Genomic DNA, 14,753 nt, shown 5'->3' on the forward strand with positions numbered 1-14,753 from the left:
ATGAATGTTCAGATCTGTATGATTCAAAACAAAAGTTTAATATTGACATAAAAAATAATACTTCAAGCATACTAACAAGATAATTACGACTTCTCAAAATAACATGGCCAAAGAAAGCTTATCCCTACAAAATCATATAGTCTGGCTATGCTCCATCTTCATCACACAAAATATTTAAATCATGCACAACCCCGATGACAAGCCAAGCAATTGTTTCATATTTTTTATGTCCTCAAACCTTTTCAACTTTCACGCAATACATGAGCGTGAGCCATGGACATAGCACTATTGGTGGAGTAGAAGGTGGTTGCGGAGAAGACAAAAAAAGAGGGAGATAGTCTCACATCAACTAGGCATATCAATGGGCTATGGAGATGCCCATCAATATATATCAATGTGAGTGAGTAGGGATTGCCATGCAATAGATGCACTAGAGCTATAAGTTTATGAAAGCTCAAAAAGAAAACTAAGTGGGTGTGCATCCAACTTACTTACTCACAAAGACCTAGGGTAATTTGAGGAAGCCCATCATTGGAATATACAAGCCAAGTTCTATAACGAAAATTCCCACTAGTATATGAAAGTGACAACATAGGAGACTCTCTATCATGAAGATCCTGGTGCTACTTTGAATCACAAGTATGGAAAAGGACAGTAACATTGCCCCTTCTCTCTTTTTATCTCATTTTTTCTTTTCTTTTTTCTCTCTTTTTTCTTTTTTTCTCTTTTTTTCTTCTTTTTTTCTTTTTCCTTTCTCTCTTTTTTCTTTCTTTTTCTCTTTTTTCTTCTTCTTTCTTTTATTTCATCACATGGGACAATGTTCTAAAAAGGAAGATCATCATACTTCTATTTACTTACAACTCAAAAATTACTACTCGACACTATAACAAGATATGACTCTATATGAATGCCTCCGGCGGTGTACCAGGATGTGCAATGAATCAAGAGTGACATGTATAAAAAATGATGAATGGTGGCTTTGCCACAAATACGATATCAGTTACATGATCATGCAAAGCAATATTACAATGATGATGCATGTCGTAATAAACAAAATGGTGGAAAGTAATTACATGGAAATATATGTCAGAATGGCTATGGAAATGCCATAATAGGTAGGTATGGTGGCTGTTTTGAGGAAGGTATATGGTGGGTTTATGGTACCGGCAAAAGTTGCGCGGCACTAGAGAGGCTAGCAACGATGGAAGGATGAGAATGCGTATAATCCATGGACTCAACATTAATCATAAAGAACTCATATACTTATTGCAAAAATCTATTAGTTATCAAAACAAAGTACTACGCGCATGCTCCTAGAGGGATAGATTGGTAGGAAAATACCATCACTCGTCCCCGACCGCCACTCATAACGAAGAGAATCAAAAAATATCTCATGCTCCAACTTTGTTATATAACGGTTCACCATACATGCATGCTACGTGAATCACAAACTTTAACATAAGTATTTCTCAAATTCACAATTACTCACTGGAATGACTCTAATATTACCATCTTCATATCTCAAAACAATCATAAGGAATCAAACTTCTCATAGTATTCAATGCACTTTATGTGAAAGTTTTTATTATATCCCTCTTAGATGCCTATCATATTAGGACTAAATTTATAACCAAAGAAAATTACCATGCTGTTTAGAGTCTCTCAAAATAATATAAGTGAAGCACGAGAGTTCATAAATTTCTATAAAATAAACCACCTCCGTGCTCTAAAAAGATATAAGTGAAGTACTAGAGCAAAATTGCCTAGCTCAAAAGATATAAGTGAAGCACATAGAGTATTCTAATAAATCACGATTCATGCGTGTCTCTCTCAAAATGTGTGCATAGGAAGGATGATTGTGGCAAAGTAAAAATCAAAGACTCAAATCATACAATACGCTCCAAGCAAAACACATATCATGTGGTGAATAAAAATATATAGCCTCAAGTAAAGTTACCGATAGAAGAAGACGAAAGAGGGGATGCCTTCCGGGGCATCCCCAAGCTTAGGCTCTTGGTTTTACCTGAATATTACCTTGGGGTGCCTTGGGCATCTCCAAGCTTAGGCTCTTGCCACTCCTTATTCCATAGTCCGTCAAATCCTTACCCAAAACTTGAAAACTTCACAACACAAAACTCAATAGAAAATTTCATAAGCTCTGTTAGTATAAGAAACTAAATCACCACTTATGGTACTGTTGTGAACTCATTCTTTATTTATATTGGTGTAATATCTACTGTATTCCAACTTTTCCATGGTTCATACCCCCCGATACTAGCCACAGTTTCATCAAAATAAGCAAATAGCACATAGAAAACAAAATGTGTCAAAAACAGAATAGTCTGTAGCAATATGGATATTTTGAATACTGCTGTAACTCCAAAAATTCTAAAAAAATAGGAAGACCTAAGAACTTTGTTTATTAGTCATCTGCAAAAAGAATTAGTATTTTATCACACTTCTGCTAAAAATGAGAAAAAAAATTCTCAGCGCAAAAGTTTCTGTTTTTCAGCAAGATCAAATCAACTATCACCGTAAGCTATCCCAAAGTTCTTACTTGGCACAAACACTAATTAAAACATAAAACCACATCTAACCAGATGCTAGATGAAGTATTTATTGCAAAACAGAACCTAAAAAGTAAAAACAAAAACAAAATTGGGTTGCCTCCGAGCAAGCGCTAATGTTTAACGCCCTTAGCTAGGCATAAAACACGAATATATCTATGTATTACCATGTTTGGCATGCAATCCATGTTGGGGAACGTAGTAATTTCAAAAAAAATCCTACGCACACGCAAGATCATGGTGATGCATAGCAACGAGAGGGGAGAGTGGTGTCCGTGTACCCTCGTAGACCGTAAGCGGAAGCGTTATGACAAAGCGGTTGATGTAGTCGTACGTCTTCACGATCGACCGATCCTAGTACCGAACGTACGGCACCTCCGCGATCTGCACACGTTCAACTCGGTGATGTCCCACGAACTCACGATCCAGCAGAGCTTCGAGGGAGAGTTCCATCAGCACGATGGCGTGATGGCGGTGATGATGAAGCTACCGTCGTAGGGCTTCGCCTAAGCACCGCTACGATATGACCGAGGTGGAATATGGTGGCGGGGGGCAACGCACATGGCTTGGAACAATCAACTTGTGTCCTAGGGTGCCCCCCCCCCCCCCCGCCCCCGTATATAAAGGATCAAGGGGGGAGGTCGTCCGGCCTTGGTGCGCCCCAAGGAGAGGACGAATCCTCCTCCTAGTAGGAGTAGGATTCATCCTTTCCTAGTACTACTAGGAAGGGGAAGGGGCCGGGAAGGAAGGAGAGGGAGAAGAAGAGGGAAAGAGGGGTCGTGCCCCCCTCCCCTAGTTCATTTCGGAATCCTCATGTGAGGGGGCGTGCCACCTCCTGGGCTGCTGCCCTCTCTCTCCCCTAAGGCCCAATACTTCCCCCAGGGGTTCCGGTAACACCTCTGGCACTCCAGTTTTCTCCGAAACCACCTATAACACTTCCGGTGTCCGAATATAGCCGTTCAATATATGAATCTTTATGTCTCGACCATCTCGAGACTCCTCGTCATGTTCGTGATCAAATCCGGTCCTTCAAACTATCTTCGATACATCAAAACACATAAACTCATAATACCGATCGTCACTGAACGTTAAGCGTGCGGACCCTACGGGTTCGAGAACTATGTAGGCATGACCGAGACTCATCTCTGGTCAATAACCAATAGAGGAACCTGGATGCTCATATTGGTTCCTACATATTCTACAAAGATCTTTATCGGCCAAACCGCATAACAACATACGTTGTTCCCTTTGTCATCGGTATGTTAGTTGCCCGAGATTCGATCGTCGGTATCTCAATACCTAGTTCAATCTCGTTACCACAATTCTCTTTACTCGTTCCTTAATGCATCATCCCGCAACTAACTCATTAGTCACATTGCTTGCAAGGCTTATAGTGATGTGCATTACCGAGAGGGCCCAGAGATACCTCTCCGACAATCGGAGTGACAAACCCTAATATTGATCTATACCAACTAAACAAGTACCATCGGAGACACCTGTAGAGCACCTTTATAATCACCCAGTTACGTTGTGACGTTTGGTAGCACACAAAGTGTTCCTCCGGTCCCCAGGAGTTGCATAATCTCATAGTCATAGGAACATGTATAAGTCATGAAGAAAGCAATAGCAATATACAAAATGATCAAGTGCTAAGCTAACGGAATGGGTCAAGTCAATCACATCATTCTCTAATGATGAGATCTCGTTAATCAAATGACAACTCATGTCTATGGCTAGGAAAGTTAACCATCTTTGATTCAACGAGCTAGTCAAGTAGAGGCTTACTAGTGACACTCGGTTTGTCTATGTATCCACACATGTACTAAGTTTCCGGTTAATACAATTCTAGCATGAATAATAAACATTTATCATGAAATAAGGAAATAAATAATAACTTTATTATTGCCTCTAGGGCATATTTCTTCAGTCTCCCACTTGCACTAGAGTCAATAATCTAGTTCACATGGCCATGTGATTTAACACCAATAGTTCACATCACCATGTGATTAACACCCATAGTTCACATCGCCATGTGGCCAACACTCAAATGGTTTACTAGAGTCAGTAATGTTAGGTCACATCGTCATGTGATTAACACCCAAAGAGTACTAAGGTGTGAACAAGTTTTGCTTGTGCGAGAAGTTTAGTCAACGGGTCTGCCATATTCAGATCTGTATGTATTTTGCAAATTTCTATGTCAACAATGCTCTGCACCGAGCTACTCTAGCTAATTGCTCCCACTTTCAATATGTATCCATACTAATACTTAGAGTCATCTGGATCAGTGTCAAAAATTGCATCGACGTAACCCTTTACGACGAACCTTTTGTCACCTCCATAATCGAGAAACATATCCTTATTCCACTAAGGATAATTTTTACCGTTGTCCAGTGATCTACTCCTAGATTACTATTGTACTCCCTTGCCAAACTCAGTGTAAGGTATACAATAGATCTGGTACATAGCATGGCATACTTTATAGAACCTATGGCTGAGGCATAGGGAATGATATTCATTCTCTTTCTATCTTCTGCCGTGGTCGGGCTTTGAGTATTACTCAATTTCACACCTTGTAACACAGGCAAGAACTCTTTATTTAACTGTTCCATTTTGAATTACTTGAAAATCTTGTCAAGGTATGTACTCACTGAAAAAACTTATCAAGCATCTTGATCTATCTCTATAGATCTTGATGCTCAATATGTAAGCAGCTTCACCGAGGTCTTTCTTTGAAAAACTCCTTTCAAATACTCCTTTATGCATTCCAGAAAATTCTACATTATTTCCGATCAACAATATGTCATTCACATATACTTATCAGAAATGTTGTAGTGCTCCCACTCACTTTCTTGTAAATACAGGCTTCACCACAAGTCTGCATAAAACTATATGCTTTGATCAACTCATCAAAGCGTATATTCCAACTCCGAGATGCTTGCACCAGTCCATAGATGGATCGCTGGAGCTTGCACATTTTGTTAGCACCTTTAGGATCAACAAAACCTTCTGGTTGCATCATATACAACTCTTCTTTAAGAAATCCATTAAGGAATGTAGTTTTGACATCCATTTGCCAGATTTCATAAAATGTGGCAATTTGCTAACATGGTTTGGACAGACTTAAGCATCGCTACGAGTGAGAAAATCTCATCGTAGTCGACACCTTGAACTTTGTCAAAAAAAATATTTTCAACAAGTCTAGCTTTGTAGATAGTAACACTACTATCAGCGTTCGTCTTCCTCTTGAAAATCCATTTATTTTCTATGGCTTGACGATCATTGGGTAAGTCAACCAAAGTCCACACTTTGTTCTCATACATGGATCCCATCTCAGATTTCATGGCCTCAAGCCATTTTGCGGAATCTGGGCTCATCATCGCTTCCTCATAGTTTGTAGGTTCATCATGGTCAAGTAACATGACCTCTAGAACAGGATTACCGTACCACTCTGGTGCGGATCTCACTCTGGTTGACCTACGAGGTTCGGTAGTAACTTGATCTGAAGTTACATGATCATCATCATTAGCTTCCTCACTAATTGGTGTAGGAGTCACAGGAACAGATTTCTGTGATGAACTACTTTCCAATAAGGGAGCAGGTACAGTTACCTCGTCAAGTTCTACTTTCCTCTCACTCACTTCTTTCAAGAGAAACTCCTTCTCTAGAAATGATCCATTCTTAGCAACGAATGTCTTGCCTTCGGATCTATGATAGAAGGTGTACCCAACTACCTCCTTTGGGTATCCTATGAATACACATTTCTCTGATTTGGGTTTGAGCTTATCAGGATGAAAGTTTTTCACATAAGCATCGCAACGCCAAACTTTAAGAAACGACAACTTTGGTTTCTTGCCAAACTACAATTCATATGGTGTTGTCTCAACAGATTTAGATGGTGCCCTATTTAACATGAATGCAGTTGTCTCTAATGCATAACCCCAAAATGATAGTGGTAAATCAGTAAGAGACATCATAGATTGCACCATATCTAATAAAGTATGGTTACGATGTTCGGGCACACCATTACGATGTGGTGTTCCAGGTGGCATGAGTTGCGAAACTATTCCACATTATTTCAAATGAAGACCAAACTCGTAACTCAAATATTCTCCTCCACGATCAGATCATAGAAACTTTATTTTCTTGTTATGATGATTTTTCCACTTCACTCTGAAATTATTTGAACTTTTCAAATGTTTCAGATTTATGTTTCATCAAGTAGATATACCCATATCTACTCAAATCATCTGTGAAGGTTAGAGAATAATGATACCTGCCATGAGCCTCAACTCATCGGACTGCATACATCAGTATGTATTATTTCTAACAAGTCTGTTGCTCGCTCCATTGTTCCGGAGAATGGACTCTTAGTCATCTTTCCCATGAAGCATGGTTCGCAAGCATCAACTGATTCATAATCAAGTGATTCCAAAATCCCAACAACATGGATTTTCTTCATGCGCTTTACACCAATATGACCTAAATGGCAGTGCCACAAATAAGTTGCACTATCATTATTAACTTTGCATCTTTTGGCTTCAATATTATGAATATGTGTATCACTACGATCAAGATTCAAGAAACCATTCACCTCGGGTGTATGACCATTGAAGGTTTTATTCATGTAAACAGAACAACAATTATTCTCGGACTTTAAATGAATAACCGTATTGCAATAAACATGATCAAATCATATTCATGCTTAATGCAAACACCAAATAACATTTATTTAGGTTCAACACTAATCCTGAAAGTATAGGGAGTGTGCGATGATGATCATATCAATCTTGGAACCACTTCCAACAAACATCGTCACTTCACCCTTAACTAGTCTGTGTTCATTCTGCAACTCTCGTTTCGAGTTACTAATCTTAGTAACTGGACTAGTATCAAATACTGAGGGGTTGATATAAACACTAGTAAAGTACACATCAATAACATGTATATCAAATATACCTTTGTTCACTTTGCCATCCTTCTTATGCGCCAAATACTTGGGGCAGTTCTGCTTTCAGTGACCAGTCCCTTTGCAGTAGAAGCACTTAGTCTCAGGCTTAGGTCCAGACTTGGGCTTCTTCACTTGAGCAACAACTTGCTTGCCGTTCTTCTTGAAGTTCCCCTTCTTCCCTTTGCCTTTTCTTGAAACTAGTGGTTTTGTCAACCATCAACGCTTGATGCTTTTCTTGATTTCTACCTTCGTCGATTTCAGCATCACGAAGAGCTTGGGAATCATTTCCGTTATCCCTTGCATATTGTAATTCATCACAAAGTTCTAGTAACTTGGTGATAGTGACTAGAGAACTCTGCCAATCACTATCTTATCTGGAAGATTAACTCCCACTTGATTCAAGCAATTGTAGTACTCAGACATTCTGAGCACATGCTCACTAGCTGAGCAATTCTCCTCCATCTTGTAGGCAAATTGCTTGTCAAAGGTCTCATACCTTTCGACATGGGCATGAGTCTGAAATACTAATTTCAACTCTTGGAACATCTCATATGCTCCGTGGCGTTCAAAACATCTTTCAAGCCCCGATTCTAAGCCGTAAAGCATGGTGCACTAAACTATCAAGTAGTCATCATATCGAGCTTGCCAAACATTCATAACGTCTGCATCTGCTCCTGCAATCGGTCTATCACCTAGCGGTGCATCGAGGACATAATTCTTCTGTGCAGCAATGAGGATAATCCTCAGATCATGGATCCAATCCGCATCATTGCTACTAACATCTTTCAACTTAGTTTTCTCTATGGAACATAGCAAAAATAAAACAGGGGAGCTAAATGTGAGCTATTGATCTACTACATAGATATGCTAATCCTACCAAGACTAAGTTCATGATAAATGAAAGTTCAATTAATCAAATTACTTAAGAAATCCCACTTAGATAGACATCCCTCTAATCATCTAAGTGATCACGTGATCCAAATCAAGTAAACCATGTCCGATCATCACGTGAGATGGAGTAGTTTTCAATGGTGAACATCACTATGTTGATCATATCTACTATATGATTCACGCTCGACCTTTCGGTCTCAGTGTTCCGAGGCCATATCTGCATATGCTAGGCTCGTCAAGTTTAACCCGAGTATTCTGTGTGTGCAAAACTGGCTTGCACCCATTGTATGTGAACATAGAGCTTATCACACTCGATCATCATGTGGTGTCTCGGCACGACGAACTTTCGCAATGGTGCATACTCATGGAGAACACTTGTACCTTGAAATTTAGTGAGAGACCAACTTATAATGCTACCGCCGATCTAAGCAAAATAAGATGCATAAAAGATAAATATAACATGCAATCAATATAAGTGATATGATATGGCCATCATCATCTTGTGCCTTTGATCTCCATCTCCAAAGCACCGTCATGATCGCCATCGTCACCGGCGCGACACCTTGATCTCCATCGTAGCATCATTGTCGTCTCACCAACTATTGCTTCTACGACTATCGCTGCCGCTTAGTGATAAAGTACATCAATTACATGGCGATTGCATTTCATACAATAAAGCGACAACCATATGGCTCCTGCCAGTTGCCGATAACTTCGTTACAAAACATGATCATCACATGCAATAAAATTTAGCATCATGTCTTGACCATATCACTTCACAGCATGCCCTGCAAAAACAAGTTAGACGTTCTCTACTTTGTTGTTGCAAGTTTTACGTAGCTGCTATGGGTTGAGCAAGAACCGTTCTTACCTACGCATCAAAACCACAACGATATTTTGTCAAGTATGTGCTTTTTAACCTTCACAAGGACCGGGTGTAGCCACACTCGATTCAACTAAAGTTGGAGAAACTGACACCCGCCAGCCACCTGTGTGCGAAGCACGTCGGTAGAACCAGTCTCGCGTAAGCGTACGCGTAATGTCGGTACGGGCCACTTCATCCAACAATACTGCCGAATTAAAGTATGACATGCTGGTAAGCAGTATGACTAGTATCACCCACAACTCACTTGTGTTCTACTCGTGCATATAACATCTACGCATAAACCTAGCTCGGATGCCACTGTTGGGGAACATAGTAATTTCAAAAAAATCCTACGCACACACAAGATCATGGTGATGCATAGCAACGAGAGGGGAGAGTGTTGTCCATGTACCATCGTAGACCGTAAGCGGAAGCGTTACGACAACGCAGTTGATGTAGTCGTATGTCTTCACGATCGACCGATCCGAGTATCGAACGTACGACACCTCCTTGATCTGCACGCGTTTAGCTCAGTGACGTCCCGCGAACTCATGATCCAGTAGAGCTTCGAGGGATAGTTCCGTCAGCACAATGGTGTGATGACGGTTATGATGAAGCTACCGTCGCAGGGCTTCACCTAAGCACCACTACGATATGACCGAGGTGGAATATGGTGGAGAGGGGCACCGCACACGGCTTGGAACAATCAACTTGTGTCCTAGGGTGCCCCCCGCCCCCGTATATAAAGGATCAAGGGGGAGGCCGGCCGGCCTTGGTGCGCCCCAAGGATAGGAGGAATCCTCCTCCTAGTAGGAGTAGGATTCATCCTTTCCTAGTCCTACTAGGAAGGGGGAAGGGGGAAGGAAGGAGAGGGAGAGGGAGAGGGAGAGGGAAAGAGGGGCCGCACCCCCTCCCCTAGTCCAATTTGGACTCCTCATGGGAGGGGGCGCGCCACCTCCTGGGCTTCTGCCCCTTCTCTCCCCTAAGGCCCACTAAGGCCCAATACTTCCCACGGGGGTTCCGGTAACCCCTCCGGCACTCCAGTTTTCTCCGAAACCACCTGTAACACTTCCGGTGTCGGAATATAGCCGTCCAATATATCAAACTTTATGTCTTGACCATTTCGAGACTCCTTGTCATGTCCATGAGCATATCCGGTACTCCGAACTATCTTTGGTACATCAAAACACATAAACTCATAATACCGATCGTCACCGAATGTTAAGCGTGCGGACCCTACTGGTTGGAGAATTTGTAGACATGACCGAGACTCATCTCCGGTCAATAACCAATAGCGGAACCTCGATGCTCATATTGTTTCCTACATATTCTATGAAGGTCTTTATCGGTCAAACCGCATAACAACATATGTTGTTCCCTTTGTCATCGGTACGTTACTTGCCCGAGATTCGATCGTCGGTATCTCAATACCTAGTTCAATCTCATTACCGGCAAGTCTCTTTACTCGTTCCGTAATGCATCATCCCGCAACTAACTCATTAGTCACATTGGTTGCAAGGCTTATAGTGATGTGCATTACCGAGAGAGCCCGGAGATACCTCTCCGACAATCGGAGTGACAAATCCTAATATTAATCTATGCCGACTCAACAAGTACCATCGGAGACACCTGTAGAGCACCTTTATAATCACCCAGTTATGTTGTGATGTTTGGTAGCACACAAAGTGTTCCTCCGGTATCTGGGAGTTGCATAATCTCATAGTCATAGGAACATGTATAAGTCATGAAGAAAGCAATAGCAATATACTAAACGGCCAAGTGCTAAGCTAACAGAATGGGTCAAGTCAATCACATCATTCTCTAATGATGAGATCTCGTTAATCAAATGACAACTCATGTCTATGGCTAGGAAACTTAACCATCTTTGATTCAACGAGCTAGTCAAGTAGAGGCATACTAGTGACACTCTGTTTGTCTATGTATCCACACATGTACTAAGTTTCCGGTTAATACAATTCTAGCATGAATAATAAACATTTATCATGAAATAAGGAAATAAATAATAACTTTATTATTGCCTCTAGGGCATATTTCCTTCAATCCACAAGTGGTTCTCATAATAGATTCATAAGGCAATTTATTTTTTATCTTGGGAAGTGTTCCATGCCTTTACTTAACGGAAATTGAAATATAATATTTGCTTCTTTCATATTAATAATTGCACCAATCGTTCTAAGGAAAGGTGTACAAAGAATAATAGACATGTAGGATTGCAATCTATACGAAGAACAATGAAATCTATGGGCACATAATTCCTATTTGCAACAATAAGAACATCATTAATCCTTCACATATGTTTCTTAATAGTGGAATCCGGAAGATGCAAATTTAAGGAACAATCATCAAATTCACGGAAACCTAACACATCACAAAGAGTTTTTGGAATCGTGGAAACACTAGTGCCCAAATTACACAAAGCATGACACTCATAATCTTTAATCTTAATCTTAATAGTAGGTTCCCACTCATCATAAAGTTTTATAGGGATAGAAACTTCCAATTCAAGCTTTTCTTCAAAGGATTGCATCATAGCATCAACGATATGTTTAGTAAAAGCTTTGTTTTGATTATAAGCATGAGGAGAATTCAACATGGATTGCAACAAGGAAATACAATCTATCGAAGAACAATTATCATAATTAAATTCCTTGAAATCCAAAAGAGTGGGTTCATCACTACCTAAAGTTTTGACCTCTCCTATCCCACTCTTATCAATTTTTGCATCAAGATCTAAAACCTCTGAATCATTGGGATGCCTTCTAACTAAAGTTGACTCATACCAAGTCCCATCTTTATCAAGATTTACATTGGAAAACAAAGATTCAATGGGAGTCACATCAATCACTTTAAGATCTTCATCATTATTTTCAGATTCTAGTTTAGCGGCCATCTTATTTACCAAGGTAGCTTGCTTATCAGAAATTTGGCCTAATAAATTTTCAAGGTGAGCAAACTGAGATCTTAGACCATAAAATTCCTTAGACATATCATCAAGCTCTTTATTCATATATTCCATAAAACTTTTTTGCTCCTTGAGCTTGTTTCTAAAGAAATTAGTATGCTCAAAATGCAAAAACATGAAGCTTCTAACATTATTTTCAATTTCGTCCAACCTCCTAAGGTGAGGGTCAATGATTTTTGGTGGAGCCATAGTGACAAAGCAAGCAATCCAACACACAAGCACACAAAAAGCAAGCGAAGAAGACGAACAAAAGAGGGGCGAAGAAAAGGAAAATCTTTTTGAAAATCATTTTAGAAGCGGGGGAGAGGAAAATGAGAGGCGAATGACAATAATGTAATGCAAGAGATGAAAGTTTATGATGGGTACTTGGTATGTCTTGACTTGGCATAGATCTCCCTAGCAACGGCGCCAGAAATTCTTCCTGCTACTTCTTGAGCTTGCATTGGTTTTTTACTTGAAGAGCAAAGGGTGATGCAGCAAAGTAGAGTAAGTATTTCCCTCAATTTTGAGAACCAAGGTAATAATCCATTAGGAGACAACGCACAAGTCACTGAATACCTGCACAAACAAACACCAACTTGCACCCAACGCGATAAACGGGTTGTCGATCCCTTCATGGTTATTTGCAAAGTGGGATCCGATAGAGATGGATAAACAGTAAAGTAATATTTTTGGTATTTTTGGTTTATAGAACGGAAAGTAAAAGATTGCAAAGGAAGTAAATAGGAAACTAATATTGTAGATCGGAAACTTATATGATGGAAAGTGGACCCGGGGGGCATAGGTTTCACTAGAGGCTTCTCTCAAGATAGAAAATATTATGGTGGGTGAACAAATTACTACCGAGCAATTAATAGAAAAGTGCAAAGTTATGATCATATCCAAGGCAATGATCATGAATATAGGCATCACATCCGTATCAAGTAGACTGGCTCCTGCCTGCATCTACTACTATTACTCCACACATCAATCGACTCCTGCCTGCCTCTAGAGTATTAAGTTCATGAAGAACATAGTAATGCATTAAGTAAGATGATGTTGGGGAACGTAGTCTTTCAAAAAAAATCCTACGCACACGCAAGATCATGGTGATGCATAGCAACGAGAGGGGAGAGTGTCGTCCATGTACCCTCGTACACCGTAAGCGGAAGCGTTATGACAACACGGTTGATGTAGTCGTATGTCTTCACGATCGACCGATCCTAATACCGAACGTACGGCACCTCCGCGATCTGCACACGTCCAGCTCGGTGACGTCCCACGAAATCACGATCCACTAGAGCTTCGAGGGAGAGCTCCGTCGACACGATGGCATGATGACGGTGTTGATGAAGCTACCGACGCAGGGCTTCGCCTAAGCACTGCTATGATATGACCGAGGTGGATTATGGTGGAGGGGGGCACCGCATACGGATAAAAGATCAATGGTCAACTTGTGTGTCTATGGGGTGCCCCCTCCCCCGTATATAAAGGAGTGGAGGAGGGGGAGGGTCGGCCCTCTATGGCGCGCCCTGGAGGAGTTCTACTCCCACCGGGAGTAGGATTCCCCCCTTCCCTAGTTGGACTAGGAGAGAAGGAAGGAAAGGGGGGCGCCGCCCCCCTCCTAGTCCAATTCGGAGCAGAGGGAGAGGGGCGCGTGGCCTGCCCTGGTCTCCTCTCTCTCCGCTATAGCCCAATAAGGCCCATACACTTACCGGGGGGTTCCGGTAACCTCCCGGTACTCCGGTAAAATCCTGATTTCACCTGGAACTATTCTGATGTTCAAATATAGGCTTCCAATATATCGATCTTTATGTCTCGACCATTTTGAGACTCCTCGTCATGTCCACGATCATATCCGGGACTCCGAACTACCTTCGGTTCATCAAAACACATAAACTCATATTACCGATCGTCACCGAGTATTAACCGTGCGGACCCTACGGGTTCGAGAACTATGTAGACATGACCGAGACACGTCTCTAGTCCATAACCAATAGCGTAACCTGGATGCTCATATTGGTTCCTACATATTATATGAAGATCTTTATCGGTCAAACCGTATAACAACATACATTGTGCCCTTTGTCATTGGTATGTTACTTGCCCGAGATTCGATCGTTGGTATCTCAATACCTAGTTCAATCTCATTACCGGCAAGTCTCTTTACTCGTTTTGTAATGCATCATCCCGCACATAACTCATTAGCTACATTTCTTGCAAGGCTTATAGTGATGTGCATTACCGAGAGGGCCCAGAGATACCTCTCCGACAATCGGAGTGAAGAATCCTAATCTCGATATATGCCAATTTAACAAGTACCATCGGAGACACCTGTAAAGCACCTTTATAATTTATGCAAAGTGAGTACTAAAAGAAATATGGCCTGTGTGCCTAACACTCGATGAGGTAGAGCTCTCTCAACGATGTTGAAGTCCCCGAGGCAACTGAGCCTATCGGTATGGCAATTTTGACCAACAGAGTGATCACGCGAGCTGATTTACGCCGATTGGGACGACG

The sequence above is a fragment of the Triticum aestivum genome, chromosome 2A, assembly GCF_018294505.1.
Source record: "Triticum aestivum cultivar Chinese Spring chromosome 2A, IWGSC CS RefSeq v2.1, whole genome shotgun sequence".
Lineage (NCBI taxonomy): Eukaryota > Viridiplantae > Streptophyta > Magnoliopsida > Poales > Poaceae > Triticum > Triticum aestivum.